The sequence below is a fragment of the Lepisma saccharinum genome, chromosome 25, assembly GCF_977018435.1.
Source record: "Lepisma saccharinum chromosome 25, izLepSacc3.1, whole genome shotgun sequence".
NCBI classification, from domain to species: Eukaryota; Metazoa; Arthropoda; class Insecta; order Zygentoma; family Lepismatidae; genus Lepisma; species Lepisma saccharinum.
In genome coordinates this window covers 49311435-49330039 of record NC_139253.1, presented here as the reverse complement: position 1 = coordinate 49330039, position 18605 = coordinate 49311435, and the positions used below count along the sequence as shown (strand labels likewise).

Sequence of the window (18605 nt, the reverse complement as noted above, 5' to 3'; positions counted from 1 at the left end):
ACGTTCGCCGTTTCCGATTCCAGTCGTTTCAACATACGTGATATGTTCCTTTTCAAAACGTGCAATTCTTTGGAGGTGGGAGATTGGCCACCCTACTCTCGAGATCGCTCAAAGAACTTTTGATGTCGTTCGAATCGGTTAGTGCCGTCACCGCCGTTTTCAATTTTTCCAAATCTTCGCTCGAAGGTACGCTCGTCCGTAACGATTCCAAGTCACCCTGTATGTTGTCCAGTACGTGATGAAAATGAGCGAGATTGGATTCGACGTTCAAATTTTCTAAATATTCGATCTTCTGCTGAACCGTGCTCAACGTGTCTTGAATGCTCGTCAACGCTCTTGCTTCAACGTGAATATTTTTAATTTCTTCGTTGATCAATTCCAAGGATGCCTGAAGCGTAGCGATGGTGGTTTGAATGTGTTCGAAATCTTGATAGGCCTCCAATTGAATTTTTATGTTCGCGACGCTTTTACCGATGACCTGCAGTTCGTCCGACGATGGTAGGTTCGTCATGGTATCTTCCAAAGTCTGTAACTTGGATTTAATTTCTTCCAACGTGCCGGTGAATTCTTCTTGTAATTTGGAAACGACGACGTGCAAGCGTTCTACATCAATATCGTTCACAACGGTTTGAAGTTCGGAGAAATTCTTTTCGATTGCGGAAGTTCGTTTTTCGATTTCGAGTTTCAATTTTTCCAAATCTTCATTTTTCGATTGATATTGCTGTAATTTGGCCAAATCATTTTGAAGCGAATCCACGCTCAACTGTATATTTTGAACGCTGTCGTAAGAAGGTACGTCGACATAAATTTTTATCAGCGTCTTCAGTTCGGAATCGATTTTCAGAATGGGGTCGAGGCATTGCGTTTGGAGCGTAGCGATTTCCGACTCTAAACTTTAATTTAAGGTCTCCTGCAAAGCAATCAAATCGGTCCTCAACTTCTTAACTCGAATGTCCAACATGAGAATCTCTTCTGCGTGATCTACACGCTTGGTGTTGCCGAAAATGTCGTTAGGCATTTTTGGTTAACGGTTATTTATAATAGGATAGACGATTCGTAATTCTACGAAGACAGGAATAAGTTTGTCGTAATCTCCGAGGAGTTCCATGTAAAAATAATCTCCTGCAGAAACATCGTACGTAATGTTAGAAAGCATCTTGTCGTGCTTGATTCGAAAAATATTCTTGCCGGTAGAAATTTTGATTTCGCCTGCGTTTTCCGGATTCACGGTGATTTGAAGTTTCCCGTCGATCGGAATTTCGTAGAAATGTAAATTGTTATTAAAAACATAAAACATCTTGCCCACATCGTCATTCAGTTTCGTCCATATGCTGTTAAGGTGAACGATCAGTAAACCATGGAGTTTAGATAACACGGAAGGTAAGAAGTTTTTGAAATTTGGCGGTGCAGTCTCCATGTTGATCTGTTTGCGGAAGCCAAAAAGATTCATTGTCCTTGTTAGTTATTTAAGAATGCGGTCAAAGTTTTTTTTTTTTGTTTGCTTGCGTCACAATACAAGCGCGCGCGCGCGTGTGTGTGTGCGGCACATCGTTCCCCAAATGAGGTTTACAAAAATCACGATATACAAACATTTGGTCCCGGACTTGGAAAATTACGATAAGGTGCATTCACCCTTCAAGAATGAGAGAGAGTCCATTATTTACTCCTCACGCTGTGTCAGCGCAACGAATAAAAGCGCGGAACGTGGAGTTTTTGAGGTATTTTTGAATTTTAAATGAGGTTTACAAAGGTCACGATATACAAACATTTGGTCCCGGAGTTGGAAAATTACGATAACGTGCATTCATCCTTCAAGAATAAGAGAGTACATTATTTACTCATCACGCTGTGTCAGCGCAACAAATAAAAGCGCGGAACGTGGAGTTTTTGAGGTATTTTTGAATTTTAAATGAGGTTTACAAAGGTCACGATATACAAACATTTGGTCCCGGAGTTGGAAAATTACGATAAGGTGCATTCATCCTTCAAGAATGAGAAAGTGCATTATTTGCTCATCACGCTGTGTCAGCGCAACGAATAAAAGCGCGGAACGTGGAGAGAAAATGGTCACAATACAAGCGCGCGCGCTTGTGTGTGTGTGTGGCACATCGTTCCCGAATGAGGTTTGCAAAGGTCACGATATACAAACATTTGGTCCCGGAGTTGGAAAATTACGATAAAATGCATTCTTCCTTCAAGGATGAGAGAGAGTGCATTATTTACGCTGTGTCAGCGCAACAAATAAATGCGCGGAACGTGGAGAGAAAACGAGTTTTTTTTTTTGAAATTTTTGGTGAACCTCAATTAATAAAAATGAGTTTTTTGAGGTTCCAGAACCCCAAATGAGTAGAGTGAATTTTTGATGTTTTGGTGCTGTTTTCTTCGCTGTGAAACATCGTTAGCGCAATAAATGAGGCGCGAAACGTGGAGAGAAAGTGAGTTTTTGAGGTTTCGGTGAACCCCACATGATGATCTTCAACCGGCCCACTTCATCTACTTGTTTACATGTGAGAATCACGTTCCTGAAGTTATGCTACTTATTTTGGGGACACCCTGTATATATTCAACACGATTTCGCTTTCTTCGGCTGTTTGTGCAAAAGGTAAAAGCCGGGCTCGTCCGGGATTTGAACCCGGGACCTCTCGCACCCAAAGCGAGAATCATACCCCTAGACCAACGAGCCGACTGTAACAACAAACAAAGTATATATCCATTTCTAGCAGCATGGTACGCCATCAGCGATATTGTGCGACTCATTCTTCGAGTCAAGTCTCTGACGTCAGCGCGTTGGGATAAACAGGTTGTGCGGCAGCTTTCTCCATATGGATTGTAGGCTCTTATAAATTATTTCGGATTCATTTCATATCAATCTGACTAAGGATTATGAAAGAACAAAATCATTCTTGGTATGTACTTTTTCTTCCCTTTTTTTATTCTACAGACAATATTGTTTTAAGGGGTGGAATTATGTTGATGCAAAAGCAATGTACTTTTTTGTTCATTGCCATTTTTTATTCAATTTAATAAATTCGATTGATTGATTTGCTTCATTTTACTTCGCTTTTATGCCACTTCTGGCAAATTGCGAAAATGGGTATTAGTGATGATATCATGAAATTGATGAATGGATACTCACAAATATCCGTGCCCAGGTCAGGATTCGAACGATGTGCGATGTGATAATCACTACGCCCACGAATGCAGGCTTAATACCTACGAAATGTGGAAAACAGACTCAGTGAACATGATGTTGGATAATTGGCCTACTCCCCTTTGCCGTCGGCTGCACATTACAGCAGACCTTGACAAGCGACCGTACGAGTTCGTATGCCCGTGTGGACTGCAGAACATTCAGCGGTACTGAAGCATTGTAAGAGGAACGAAAAGGAGGGTGTAAGCAAAGCGGGAGGCCTCGTAGGTCGCGATCGTTCAGTGGGAAAGTTCCTGCATTGAATCTCTAATGCTCGCTCCTACTCGAACTCGGTTTTTAAAATATTTTTATTATTTGAAAGCTCAAAACGTTCACACTGATGTTGCATTGTCCTGCTGTACTTCCGGAGAGCGTGCAACTGCTACTCAATGCCCACAGATTTCCAGGTCGCAAGGAGGACATCAAGGCAAACAACGTTTCTTAATGATTTACTTTTGGTTTCAAAGAACAGCATTCTCTATCCTTCTATCCTGTATGCAATACAAGACAGAACAGGAAAATATGGGCTTGTCCGGGATTTGAACCCGGGACCTCTCGCACCCTAAGCGAGAATCATACCCCTAGACCAACAAGCCACTCGCTGATAACCTCCTTATATAACATGCATGGTTTTATTTAAGCACGTCTTTAACGGTATCGTGACGTCTATGGGAAACATTTGTCCTCTATTTGGGATTTCGCAGTCTAAACTCGGACGTCTGTCGTAAATTGCCAAGAGAAGATTCGAAGATATTTTTTAAAAAATATATCGAGAATTTGATACAACAATAACGTTATTCAAAACATTAGGATATGATGACCTCCATTTTTACATTTCTTTTAATTTTTATGCATTTTTATTTTTATGAAATTTCTTTATTATTATTTTCATTTATATTAATTTTCTAATATTTGCTATTTGATCAGTAGTAGTAAAGTAACGCTATAGCGCTACAGCCCAATATTGGGCCCTGGCTTACCTACCGACTCCTGGCCTCCCTCCCACGCGGGCCACCAGGGGGGCGTGTAGATCTGCAGCCAGACTAGGGGGACGGGTGGTCGCAAAGTAAGTATATAATATAGTTGAGAAAGTAGCGCAGTCTTCCCTCTCGAAGCTGAAAAAAGGGGGTCGTGGGCGTTCCCAACCCTGACGTCACTCACGGGACAGAACTGACGTTGTCACAGACCTTTCCGCTTGTTATAGGATCTGCATTTGTGTGAGGGAACGTGAAAGTGCCTTGTGTTTCCTTTTCCTGTAGCTCTTGTGTGATAGTGGAGAATTTTTTTCAACAACAATAACATTTGAGGATAATGCCGAGCAATTGTGCTGTTGCTTTGTGAGAAGGTAGAAAAAGACAGTTCTGCGCCCGAAAATGGGGCTCGCCTTAATGGATTTTTCTCGTAAGGCATGAGCCCCATTTTCTGGCAGTGTTGCCAGCTCCTTACTCGAAAAAATCACCAAGGTTTTTTTGGGGTTTAACCTAGCCTAAAGCAAGGAGCTGGCAATCTTGCTTGAGTTATTTTCTCGCAGTGTTGCCAACTCCTCACTCGAAAAAATCACCAAGGTTTTTTTTTGGTCTAACCTAGCCTAAAGCAAGGAGCTGACAACCTTGCTTGAGGCTTGCGTTACAGTGCATAAAGCAAGGTTGCCAACCCACTGGTACTTTTGCCATAGCCTTTTACAAGAAAAAAAAGAGATAGGGAAGAGTTAAACAACCGACAGCTTACCCACAGCTTTTTTTGCTCTAACCTAACCTAAAGCAAGGAGGTGGCAACTTTGCTTGTGCAATCAACCCGGTTGACCACCCTCAAGTAAAAATCAGCGTTGCCAACTTTTCACTCGAAAATAAATCACCAAGGTTTTTTTTGGTCTAACCTAACCTAAAGCAAGGAGGTGGCAACTTTGCTTGTGCAATCAACCCGGTTGACCCCTCTCTCAAGTAAAAATCAGCGTTGCCAACTTTTCACTCGAAAAAAAATCACCAAGGTTTTTTTTTGGTCTAACCTAACCTAAAGCAAGGAGGTGGCAATTTTGCTTGTGCAATCAACCCGGTTGACCACCCTCAAGTAAAAATCAGCGTTGCCAACTCCTCACTCGAAAAAAAATCACCAACTAAAAAAAATAGAGATGCCAACGTTGGTGTAAGATGAAGAGAGAGAGAGATTTATGGCTGGCAACAGTAATAAGCGAATGCGCCATATCGTAATTTTCCAACTCCGTATATCGTGACCTTTGTAAACCTCTCTCGGGGGGAACGATGTGCCACACACACACACACACACGCGTGCGCGTGTATTGTGACGCAAGCAAACAGACAAAATAATAATAATTGTTGTTTTTAGGAGGCCTGGCCCCCATAACCTCGCCCAGGGTGCGTGGGTGCCCAACACCAAAAAAGTTCTATATAATGGTCGTGGGGCCATCAAAGCCGCCAACAATGAATCTGTAGAGAGTTTCGTGAATTATTATTTTTTTTATTTGCGCACCGAACTAACTTACATTGTATTTTATATAATTTTGTTGATTTTTTTTAGTATGTGGCAATTATTTTTTAAAACTGCTCTGTGACCCTCTCGTTCTTCACGTCGTAGGCGAAGGACTTCTCTGCAATCAGGATGACACTGCATAGGGTATCCTCGGGCAAGGCATCGTGGAACTCGCAGACGACCTTGATGTTGGTTCGATCGTTGACCACTACCTTCTTCCTCTTAGATGTGTTGATGACGAACATCGGCCTGCGGATTTTGAATTCGCTGGGGGTGTAGTACATGTCCACACTTCCCTCGGTCACGCGTTTGTAAGCCGTGTAAGCTTCGTAAATTTGAGGTAATCGTTTTTGGTCACGTCGAGGTTGTAATTCTCGCGCGGGAACACTTCGTTGCGTCCATTCTTCAGATAAACGTTCTTGATCTTGCAGTCGTCGAACTTGCTGGAATCTTTTTCCTGATTCTTGTCCCTCCCGGTCTGAAAGAGCACTACGACGAAATCTGGCATGTCGAACTGTATGTTGTTGAACTGCGTCGTCACGTCGAATTCCATGTGACTTCCCGACGCTATTTTCTGCACGCACTGGTAACCGTGAAAGTGAATCGGCACCTGCGGACTTTTCAAGATCTCCGCTTTGTACTTGAGGGCGTAGTTCGTTTCGTATTCCACCACCGGCATTCTCAATTCCATGCTCCGGATGACGCACTTGGCTGCTTCGGGTAGAGTGTTGGCTATCGGCGTGGTGGCGTCCGGACCCAAAGTAGAGTATCGCATCAGTGCGTCGTTGTCGTTGGCCGCTCTTCGAAACGTAACGCGCAGTCCTCCCTTCCACATGATCTCCTTGTAGTCCGAGAAGAAACCAGGCAGCAGACGCATGGGAAAGAGCACCGTGTGACTTCTCGTCGATATTTTGGTCCCGGCTTCGAATCCCCCGGCCTGGTAGTACGCTGCGTCCGTTTTGGATAATTTCAACTTTCCCACCGCCGTCAACGTGATGCCTGGATAATCTATTCTGTCGATGACGGTGTTGTGTTTCCTCACCTCCACCTGCGAGAACAGGTGAGGCACGAAGTTGTCCACGAGTATCAAGTTTGCTGCTGCGGGAAACGCGTCTCCGCTTTCCTTCTTCACCACGTCGAATTGAAGGTAGAGGTCCGCTCTGTGAGGATGAACGAACCCATCGCCTACGTCCACGTCGTATTCGATCTCCCTGTTCGCTTCGTTCAGATTGGCGAACGTGCGACGGTTGGGAGGGAAAGATTGCAATTCGTAACTTTCGATTTGCTCCATGCTCACTATGTATGGTTATTTATTATACGTTGATCTCCACGATGGCCGTCGTAGTGGCACCTGCGAAATCCACCACGTCTCCTTTCTCGTTCGTCACCACCAACTCTATGTCGTCTATGCGGTTGCGACATACTGGAAAATAGATCGGTGAAGAGGGCGTGTAGATGATCGGTTCCATGAACTCGGAACTTGGTTTGAAAGTGGCTATGATTCCCGTCTGCTTGTGACTTCCCAACAATCCGTCCGAAGATTTCGTGATCATACCTTCGGCCACGTTGCAGTGTACGTTCAGAGTCTCTATGGCCAAGAATTTAGGAATGTTGGTTGCTACGTGCTTGATGCCAGCTTCGAGTTTGGTGTCGTTCTCGAAACCTAAAAGTTCTCCCATGGTGCCCAGGTCCACGGTCTCCGTCGCGGATAGGATTTCCACTCTGTGCGTGACCGAATTTTGAGAAAGGTATGTGCCTTTGGGTAACTGAGCTTGCAAAGTGGAAAGATTGTATTGTCTTGGCGTGACGACGATGTGTTCGCTTCCGACGCTAATTTTGTTGTTGTGATGCGTAACGTTGGGTATGAGGTACATGCTGTAGAATGCACGCAGAGCCACGGATTTAGGATAGACGATGTCGTCGTGCAGCGTGAGTTTCAAGATTGAAGATTCGCTCGTGAGATGGAACACGCCCATCCTAGTGATGCTGTTTGAGGTTCCACAATGCTTTCTGGAAATCTTCGACCGTAGGGTTATTTATTTTAGAGAGAAACGCGAGCACGGAGAGGCAGAGATGACCGCAGTTCACGTCTCCGAAATCTTGAATGCGTTCGTCGTTGTAGTATATGGAGGTTTTGTTCGTTTTCAGATAATGAACTAAATTTGTAGGTGGAACACCTCCGAAAGAATCGAAAACGAATGCTTTATCATTGTTGTTTTTGTGGTAACATATCCAATGCGTGCCTGGATTTTCTTGACCGTCCAAGTTGACTACTCCGCATTCTCTTCTTTTGACGCTTGAAGGTAACGAGTCGGACATGAAAACTCCTCTGAAGTGTTTGATTTGTAACGGTTCGATCAGAGATTCAATGTCTCGGTTGGTGAGTGCTTCTGTTTCTTTTTTTTAAATTTTTTCATCACGCCCTTCCCCTTCTTCTCCATGGCCAGGTTGTGACGTTTCTGTTCTTCCAATTCCGCCTTGTTCTTCTTCGAGTCGATGACGGTTTTCGCGATGGCGGCACTTCCGCCGGCCAAACTTCCAACGGCCCCCAATGCTGCCAGGATGGCCGGGATGCTGAATATGAAACCTCCGATCTTTTGCTGTTTCCGCGAACGCTGCAATCTTTTCAATTGAGGTGTGCTGAGCAGCAATTTCATTCCATGTCCTTTCGGCAAGCAAGAACGTTTCTTCTCGCGTTGTTTCTTGGTGAGTAACCCATCGAGGGCACCTAGATTTTTTAGATTCGAATATGGTATCTGGTACACGACACCCTTGGGCTTCATGTTGATGCTCTATGTGTTATTTTCACGGTATGTTATTTATATATATATTCTGAGATTTTTTCTTGTGTAGTTTTTTACGGTATGTTATTTATATATTTTCAAGGCCTCGCAGTCGTTACACAAATTCTATTACGTGCTTCGTTTTCTTGCCAAGAAGTTCCTTTGTCCCCTTGTACACAATTCGAGTTTTGTTCTCGATTAAAATAGATAGCTTCTCGTCGGATAACATGTTAGCGTATCGATCTGGTAAAAATAGACTGTATTGTGCGTTGAGCAACAGGCGTACCTTGGGACCATACTGGGTAGAAACGATTGAACCGGAAGTTATCGTGTAAGGTTTGTCGACTTCCAATTCCTGAATTTTTACATACTCGACTGACAAATTTAGCATTTGTTTTAATGCTTGGAGATCACTCATTTTTTCAATCGTCATATCAAAAAAATTTCAAAGTGTTAGAGAGAAATTTAATTGTTTTTCACGATGTGTGTTATTTATATATACCCAATATTATTTTTTTTCACGATGTGTGTTATGTATATATCAAGTTTTTTTGACACGTATATATATTATTATTTTTTAACAGAGGAAGAAAGTCCGTGCTTCGGAAAACGCGATGATGTGCGTAATGATATCTTCCGTCTCCTGCTTAGACTTGCGCCAATCATCAGTATACCATCTTCTTCCCTGCCTTGCCTCGTGCAATTCATCTAACCTATCGTTTAATTTTTCCCCTGCAGCCGAAAGCAGAATGTTGAGATCACCGCACCTCAGGCCGCTGATCTCCCGAAGACGGTCCTTGAGAACTATTTCGCATCCCATGTGAAATGCCGGCGTCGTTCTTGCTATGATCACAAGTTTATTAACATCTCCGTTAACTACTTTTTTGAATATTTTAGATAGTAGCTCGGGTGGCAAATCAGTTATGCAAGCCATGTTGTTTTTTTACGGTATGTTATTTATATACCCCACCCCAATTTTTGTTTCGTGTTCATGGCGATGGTGGTACCCAGTGCGGCGACCCGTTCACCCAGCGATGCGTCTCTGCTCACGAACCTTTCGAAAGCTGCATGTTCCAATTTTTTGTCTGCTTCGTGACGTGCGTCCAGATCCGTCTGCGTGGTGTTGTAGGCGATGTCGTGATCTTTGCATGCCGCGTCCAACGGATTCACACCCTTGTCTCCTCTCTCCAATCTTTTCTCGAGTTTGGTACCAGGTCCGCAGTACTGGTAGCCAGGTAGATGCATCTCGAAAGGTAACTTGTTGATGATGTCGTTCACGAGTCCCTTTCCTTCGGCCACGTTCCAAAATTTCGGAGGCAGCGTGTTGATGATTTTGATCAGGTAACCTATGCCCTTGTCGTCGTTCACGATGAAGTTGGAAAGTTTCGTGCTGATCATGTCCACGATGCCAACCTTCTCGTTGTAGAAATTACGATTGCCTGCATTCTCTTCGCCGGCTATCACCAACAATCGGTCCACGAGCTTCCTCACGTCGTCCACCCAAACGAATTCTTTGGGTAACGTGTTGTAGCGTTTGACGCCGCTGCCCGTTTTGACCTGGTTCCAAATCGGTTTGATGAGATTCCTGTACTTCTCGCCGCTGCTCGATTTCACCCTATTCTGCGAGGCGTCGTTGTTCTGGTACAAGACATCCGTCATGATCAGAATTTCCTTGTAACTTTGGTAATCTTCGTCGGTGTAATCTTTCGGCTGCTTTTTGGCGACGAGTTCCCACAGTCCCACCGTACCCGGATACCTGTTCCAACTATCCTTGTCGCCTAAATTAACTTTAATGTCGTTGCCTTCGAAGGTCACCTTCGATTTCCCAATCTTCCACACCACACCGCCGCCTTCGCTGGTTTCCATGCTGGGATACAATCCGAACACTTCATCCTTGTCGAATTTCCCCGTGCTCAGGTAGTCTCGTGCCAAAGGTCCCAACTCGATTTTATCCGAAGACGACGACGTGCTGCCTATGGCTCGACGTCGTGCCGGTGCATCCTTCAGTTCGAACGGCGTCGAAGGAATGCTCGAAATGGGCGTGGGTACGGCGTAACTTTTAGCTGCGAGCGGTACGAGTTCATTGATCAAATTTTTATTTTGTTCCGTGACACTTTTAATTTCTTTACCTCGACTGCTGATGGCATCGATCACAGGTTGATCCTGACGTTTCTTCTCTTCGTAGAATCCGCGATTCTCGGATTTCCAACCTTTGAAGCGTTTCGCGAGGTAATCGCGAAGCTTGAGATTTTCGTCTTCGATTTTTCGTTTCGTCATGACGTTATTTATATACGTCGTTTCTCACAACGTTGCAACGTTTAGAAAGTCGTTGATTTTGTTTCTGTATTTTCCGTCGTTGGGTTTCCTCGTCATGTCGATCGTCGCGAATCCGAAATCGTCGCCGTTCCAGCAAGAAGAGCAGCAGCGTTCCGAAAATTGATTGTAGTTCATGTCTCCGCCTACGTAGTCATCGTACGCGTGCTTGAGGTTGGTGTGATCTTGACGAAACAAACATATGAAATTAGCGTTGTCGCGCACTAACTGTTTTGGAATTTTGGAAAACGTTTGAGCTAGGTAAAAACAATCCATTCCTTTGTGACGACCTTGCGTGAAAAAGTTGCGAATTTCATTTTGATTTTCCAGGATGGCGTCGTCGAACACAACGACTGAATTTTCACGACAATCGTCGAGTGGTTTTATTTCCGAAGCGAACGTTGCAATGTCCAGACCTTCTTACAGTTTCATCAGTTGCTGGTATTTGGATTGCTCCAAACTTTTCGAGAACACGTACAGGTGCCTGTTCTTCCAATCTAACCAATTCGGTGCGAGGAGAAAATTGTCCACGAGCAGTGTCGTTTTCCCACACCCCGAAGGACCTACGATCAGACAGCGGATGCTGTCGGGAAGCAACTCACCGTTCTTTTTCTTCGTTTGACTTTCCGGATCCGGTAGACGCTTCACCACGTTCCACGTACTTACAAGATCACTTCGTTCGCGTCGATCCAACTCTTTTCAGGAAGTCCCAGCCATTTGACAAACAGTTTGTCACCTTTTCTACGCAATACTTTCTCGATGAGGTACGTGTCGGGGTGTTTCGTTTTAGAGAGTTCCTCTTCGTAAAATCTTCCTTTCAAAATCTCGCCGCTACTATCTTTTATTATATACGTGTGTCGGTTTCCGGGTAAAACTCGAACCACCGTAAAGAGTTCCGTGCTCCAATTTTTTGTGAATCCCTTCTCGAAGGTGCGTTTGAATTTGCTGATCCTCACCTGGTCTCCAATTTTGTATTTAGCTTTTTTTGTCGTGGGTGTGTACTTTGGACAGTAAACGGTAGAAATTAAACGCTCCTCGTCGGACTTGGTAACGTCGGCTGGCTTCATGCCTATCGTTCTGTGTACCGTGTGATTATAGGTGTCGACGAGTTCCGGCAGGATGTCGACCCATTTGTAATTTCCCCGAAGCGTGAATCGTTTCCACATGTGTGTTTTCAAGGTTCGATTGAATCTTTCCACGATGCTGGCTTTGATGTGACTGAAGGTCGAATAATGTCGAATCTTGTGTTTTTGAATAAACTTTTGGAATACGGCGTTGTAAAATTCTTTACCGTTGTCCGTTTGCAGAAACCGTGGTCGTCTGCCACCGCTTTCGCGAAAAATTAATTTGAATGCTTCCGTGACGCATGTCCCCGTTTTCGCCTTCAAAGGTAGAGCCCATGCGAATTTCGAAAACGTGTCTATGACGGTGAGAAGGTACTTGTTGCCCTTGTTCAATTTATGCACTTTTTTCAAATTGCCGCTGCTCATCTCCACGAGGTCACTTTGCCAGAGGTTGTCGATGCCCTTGGTTACCACAGCCAAACGTTCGTAGTTGCGGCGTGCAGGTTTATGCAATTCTTCGACGATGGCTTGCCTAGACATTTTTTTAGAGATTACGTTTCAAGAGAAGCACAAGCGTGATGGGATTCAAAGAGGGTGGCACCTCGCTCGTGTTTTGAACGATCAGCTTATCGCCGGCACTCACGTCGAAAACGGTGAGATCTTCGTCTTCGTGTATTTCATATATGTTGCGCGTTTCGTTCCAACGTGCCAGAGGAATGTTTCCTGCTTTCTGGACACCACGATTCGATATCAAAGTCATGGTGGGAACGCTAGCTTTTCTACCGTGAGACCAGTACGAAAATTCGTTTATCTGAATCGTACCATCGAGGAGAAACTTGTAGTACGGATGATAAGGATGCAACATGTACAGTTTGTTACCTTCGACGAACGTGGAGATTCTCTGTTGATTGGGTACGCTGTTGATTTCGTTGGCTTGCAGAGAATGCAGTTTAGCGAATTTAGTGTCGACGCCGAGCAGATTACTGTGAACTTGTCCGAGTTTATTTTCGATGGGCAGCAAATGCTCGATTATGGTATCCGTTACGGCAGAAAACGACGGTTTGATTTTCACTTCCACGTTCAACTGCTTGTAGTTTTCGTTGAGTTCTTGCAACTTGGCACCGAAAGAGGTCAGCGTCGATTCCTGCGTGGATTCCAGCACTCCGACTTGATCTCTGATGTTGACGACGATGTTCTGAAGGTTCTCGACTTGATTCAATTTCGAGCTCTTCTCGGTAAGATCGTTCACGATGCTTCGCATCTCTGTAAACTGCGTGTGAAGGTCGGCGACGCTCTGCGAAGTGGGCAGCGTCGACACCAGCGAACTAATTTCGTCTCGAATCTGTTCCACGTTCGCCGTTTCCGTTTCTAGTCGTTTTAGCATTCGAGATATGTTTCTTTTCAAAGCGTGCAATTCTTTGGAGGTCGGGAGATTGGCCACTTTACTCTCGAGATCGCTCAATGAACTTTTGATGTCGCTCGAATCGGATAGTGCCGTCACCGCCGTTTTCAATTTTTCCAAATCTTCGCTGGAAGGCACGCTCGTCCGTAACGATTCCAAGTCACCCTGTATGTTGTCGAGTACGTGATGAAAATGAGCGAGATTCGTTTCGACGTTCAAATTTTCTAAATATTCGATCTTCTGCTGAACCGTGCTCAACGTGTCTTGAATGCTCGTCAACGCTCTCGATTCAGCGTGAATATTTTTAATTTCTTCGTTGATCAATTCCAAGGACGCCTGAAGCGTAGCGATGGTGGTTTGAATGTGTTCGAAATCTTGATAGGCCTCCAATTGAATTTTTATGTTCGCGACGCTTTTACCGATGACCTGCAGTTCGTCCGACGATGGTAGGTTCGTCATTGTATCTTCCAAAGTCTGCAACTTGGATTTAATTTCTTCCAACGTGCTGGTGAATTCTTCTTGTAATTTGGAAACGACGACATGCAAGCGTTCTGCGTCTATATCGTTCACCACGGTTTGAAGTTCAGAGAAATTCTTTTCTATTGCGGAAGTTCGTTCTTCGATTTCGAGTTTCAATTTCTCCAAATCTTCATTTTTCGATTGAAATTGCTGTAATTTGGCCAAATCATTTTGAAGCGAATCCACGCTCAACTGTATATTTTGAACGCTGTCGTAAGAAGGTACGTCGACATAATTTTTTATCAGCGTTTTCAGTTCGGAATCGATTTTCAGAATGGGGTCGAGACATTGCGTTTGGAGCGTAGCGATTTCCGACTCTAAACTTTTGTTTAAGGTTTCCTGCAAAGCGATCAAATCGGTCCTCAACTTCTTAACTCGAATGTCCAACATGAGAATCTCTTCTGCGTGGTCTACACGCTTGGTGTTGCCGAAAATGTCGTTAGGCATTTTTGGTTAACGGTTATTTATAATAGGATAGACGATTCGTAATTCTACGAAGAGAGGAATAAGTTTGTCGTAATCTCCGAGGAGTTCCACGTAAAGATAATCTCCTGCAGAAACATCGTACGTAATGTTAGAAAGCATCTTGTCGTGCTTGATTCGAAAAATGTTCTTGCCGGTAGAAATTTTGATTTCGCCTGCGTTTTCCGGATTCACGGTGATTTGAAGTTTCCCGTCGATCGGAATTTCGTAGAAATGTAAATTGTTATTAAAAACATAAAACATCTTGCCCACATCGTCATTCAGTTTCGTCCAAATGCTGTTGAGGTGAATGATCAACAGACCGTTGAGTTTAGGTAACACGGAAGGTAAGACTTCATGATCTGGTATGGTTTCCATAATGATCTGTTTTTTGAAACCGAACAAATTCATAGGCATGCTGGTTATTTAAGAATACGGTCAAAGTTTTTTGTAATGACAGTCAATGTTTTTTTGTAATAACTAACAACATGATTTTTTTTTGTTTTGTTTTGTTTTTATGAATCTTCTGTTGAAGATGGGCATATGTTGCAGGTTTTGCTTTCTGCTAAGCGATAGTGTCCCCACGGCAATGTGTGGATTCCACATTGGAGAATGCACCTCTTGTCGTCGTTGGGATCCAGCGCAATTTTTCTAACTTTGTTTGTGGTGATGATATGGTCGACGCTCTGGATGCGCTGTTCTTCTCTTAGAACCGACGACCTGGTCTTGAGGCAATCGACGAAGTCCTCGAATGTGAGATGCTCCCGAACCACCTGTCTGCCGACACCCTTGGCCTTCTTGGTAACGCTGCCCTCGGCTTTGATGGCATAGGCCTTGGCGCGAAGACCCGCAAAATCGAGAATTACATCACCGTCCTTCTCGTCTTTGAGTTTGCCAGGCACTTTTTTGTTTCGGGGCAGGATGCCGTACTGGTTCGGCTGGGGATAGCCCGAGGTGTCGAAGAGGTTAACCAAAGCTGGTACCGTGACTATATCCCTGTATGCATCGGCTGAGTGGACGTGGTACACCAAGCTGTCCGTGTCCGTGTAGAGAAGTGAGATGTTGTGGTCGTAGTGTGGACGTAATATGTCGTAGTACGTCTCGAACATGTGGAGCTTGCTCAGATCCAGAACAGTGGCTCCAACGTAGATGGGCTTGTCGAGTTTCACCACACCTTGCTTCATGTGAATCAGAGCCAGCTGCTCATTATAAATGGTCCTCGATTTGAATAATGGGTTTGCTACGAGCCTGCGACATTGTGCTTTGTTTGATATTAGCCTCACATCTACACGAGTCCGTACATTCTCCATGGTTTTCCCGAACACCGCATTGTTCATAAGCTTGAAGAAATCCTTATCAAGCTCGGACGTGGCTGCGGTGCGGTGTTTCGTGTTGACTTCAATATATGGACGCAACCATGGAGAATGCTCGAACTTGAGGATGTGGTGAACTGCGTGGACGGTAACCCCTCGCTTCATCAACCACCGGAGATTCTGGTAGTGCAGGACGTAATTCTTCTTGGACTCGAAATCCATGACGAGCTTCTTCTGGTTGGAATCGGGTGGACACTTGAACTCGGGTGCAGGGGGAAGATCGCTGAACAAATCCTGCAGCTTCTCGGAGAACTCAAGGTCCACCTCGGCGAAGAACCCATGTTCCGAATCGTCGAAGCTTTCGATGTCGAAGTTGGAAGGGTCAGCCCACTCGAAGTTTTTAAAGGGGAGTGGCTGCATCATGGAGTGTCCGTAGAGGTTATTGACGTCCGTGGACATGATGTAGCTGGACGGTCGTGAGGGGTCGCAGCCGGTGGCCATGTGGTGATTGTTGGCGCGCGAGTGTCGCTGCGACACCTGGACCATTCCACCCCGCACGGCACGTTCCACAAACAGCATCATGTCCACGTCCGAAAGAAGCTCCAGCTCGATCTTCGTCACCAGAAACATGGCCGACCACGCCAGTCCGGGGAGACTGTAGAAGTGGGCGGGGTCCAGCTTGTAGATCTTCATGGCGGTCGCACGGAACGTCTGGAACACGTCGGCGAGGAGCGTCACATCAAGTCTGAGGTAGGCGTCGTGGTAGTCCCCGAGAGTTCGACAGCCCAGCTCGCGCCACATGGACTGGGCGTGGTGATATTCCTCGTCGGTGATGTTCGAGCCTCGCAGCTTGCTGTAGAATTTCGCCTGGGGAGGTAGCGACGTCTCTGCGAACTTGGAAGGGTCTGTGATGTATTCGTAGGGATAGACCCCCTTACGCTTGAAGAGACCTGCGTCCAAGTTCGGAAAGTTTCCGGAGGTAATGAGCATTTGCTCGTCGCTAAGCTTCCCTGCGAGAGCATCGAGGCTGGCCGGGAGGAACCTCAGGGAGTCGAGGAAGCGAAGCTCGACGGTAGAGCGTGATCCTGGGATTCGCACCCACTTGCTCACACTGATGTAACGCTCCTCGTTCTGGGCGAGAACGTTGATTCGCATGTCGTCGTACCCAAGATGCTTGATCAGGTGGTGGAAGTCGTATCCCGAGCCGTTGTGAAAAAACACAGGGATGAAGCGCGGGTCCCGGGCCATGAGGTTGCATCCGTTGCACCATGGACCAACATACCTACCGTTAAAGTGATCGTGGTGATGGACTTTACGGTTGTTGGCGGTGTACTCCTTGACGCAGACAGGGCAAGCGATGGCCTCGTCGTGTCTACGCTGATCGTCGGGAGACAGTGGGAGCATAGACTTGGGGGCCAACAGTACCTTCCCTATCTCGTTGGCCTCGGCAACCATCCTCTCGAGGAAGTGTTTGGCGGCGTCGGGACCACGGTACACATAGGGCTCAGGGGCGATGTGCTGGTCACGTCGCACCACAACGTATGCGAAACTGGATGCCTCGTGGAGTTGGTAAGGGGTGGTGGAGGAAACTTCGGGATCGGGATCGCAAGTGGACAGGGGTTTGAGGAAGGCTTCGAAATCCGCGATGATGATAGCGGGGTGCTCCACCATAGCACCGTGCATGCGGAAAAGCTCCACGGTGCCAGGTTTGGGCAAGACTGCCACACCAGGCTCGTTGTTACTACAGTAGAACTTGTGGCGAGCGAGCTTCTCTGCAGCGATGTTGGGACCTCTGATGTGCTGATAATCCTGCTGTTTTTGATTGTCAAAAGTTGACAGGCACCTGCGACAAACTTCTATGCTACCATCATGCTTGCTTTTTTGGCTCGACACCAACCGGGAGAGGGAACGGATGAGGGTGTAGTGGTGATGGGTCTCGGTCTTGATGAGCAGAAGGTGAATTTCTCGAGCATCATTGTTGTTTACGTCCCTCACCCGGATGGGGTACACCGCATTTTCGTCAGTGAGACCGTAAACGTTGATGGCCAACCGCGCACGAACCTCAAACTTTCGAATGTCCGAAAGCGGGTAGTCGATCCCAGCCATCGCAACTTCCAGCTCTGACTCGTAGGGTAGGTAGTGGTTAACTCGGTGTGGATGGTTTTTCCTGTCGACAGGGTGTAATGCTGCAAGCACCGACCATACGAAGCACTTGTTATCTTTATTTTGGATGTTCAGGACAGCCTTCTTTGCCGCAATGGTAGGAGTAAGCGGACGTAGCTGGAGGCGGAGAGAGGCACGAACTTACAAAGTTTGACGCACAGTTCGTGAGGCTCGCCACACAGCGAACCCCCCGAGCCTTTAGCTTGATGTTCTTCTTGTTTTGCCACCAGCTCATCGGCAAACTGGTTGTAGATGACCTCGAGGTTGTCGATATCCGCCAGATGCAGCGTCTTCGCCTTGGTATTGTGGCAGAAGCTGTAAATTTTGTTAGACGGGTTCTTGTATTGGCAACGTAGCGATGCGTAGAATTTGGTGGGGTGCGTAGCCAGTGCATCGCCGAGGATGGAAATGATTTTGGCTTGCACGTTCTCCAAAAAGCTACGCACGTCGCATGAGCCCTCCGAAGTGAGGACAAAGTCCTCTAACAACCGCTCGAAAGCAGAGTGGTCCGCTTTCGCTACAGGCTTGACGCGTTTGGCGGGTGGTGGCGAGTCGGCTTCGGCTTTCCTCTTGGTCGAGCTGTTCGACGGTTGAGCACCAGATGTATTTTTGCTTAGACAAATAAGCTTATGCTTCTTGGCATACACAATTGTGATGTGTTTATTGCATCCGGAACATAGTTCAGTGGCAGCCAAATGCTTGCCTGGCACGCAGGTACGACAATGTCTTGCAAAATGTTTGCTTGATATAGTTCTCTTGCACACAGGGCAACTTTTCATGGAGCGCATTTTTTTGGGGGGGGTATGTTTATTTATATGTGATCTGTTGGTGGTAGAGTGTTTACAAAAAAATGCCTTACGAGAAAAATTTTGTAGGCTAATTCTAATTAGTGTTAGTTTGAGGGGTTTA

The 18605-nt window shown here is 45.7% G+C and overlaps 1 protein-coding gene and 2 non-coding genes across 3 annotated transcripts in view; all 3 read right to left on the bottom strand.

The window, feature by feature from the left end:
• The window catches only part of LOC145978774 (N-acetylated-alpha-linked acidic dipeptidase 2-like), a 236056-nt gene that overhangs the window by 127053 nt on the left and 90398 nt on the right, over positions 1–18605 (bottom strand). The gene's annotated exons all lie outside the window — the stretch shown is intronic.
• Positions 2612–2683, bottom strand: TRNAP-UGG (transfer RNA proline (anticodon UGG)). Its single transcript has one exon. It is a non-coding gene; the product is annotated as a tRNA-Pro (tRNA).
• On the bottom strand, positions 3715–3786 carry TRNAP-AGG (transfer RNA proline (anticodon AGG)). Its single transcript has one exon. It is a non-coding gene; the product is annotated as a tRNA-Pro (tRNA).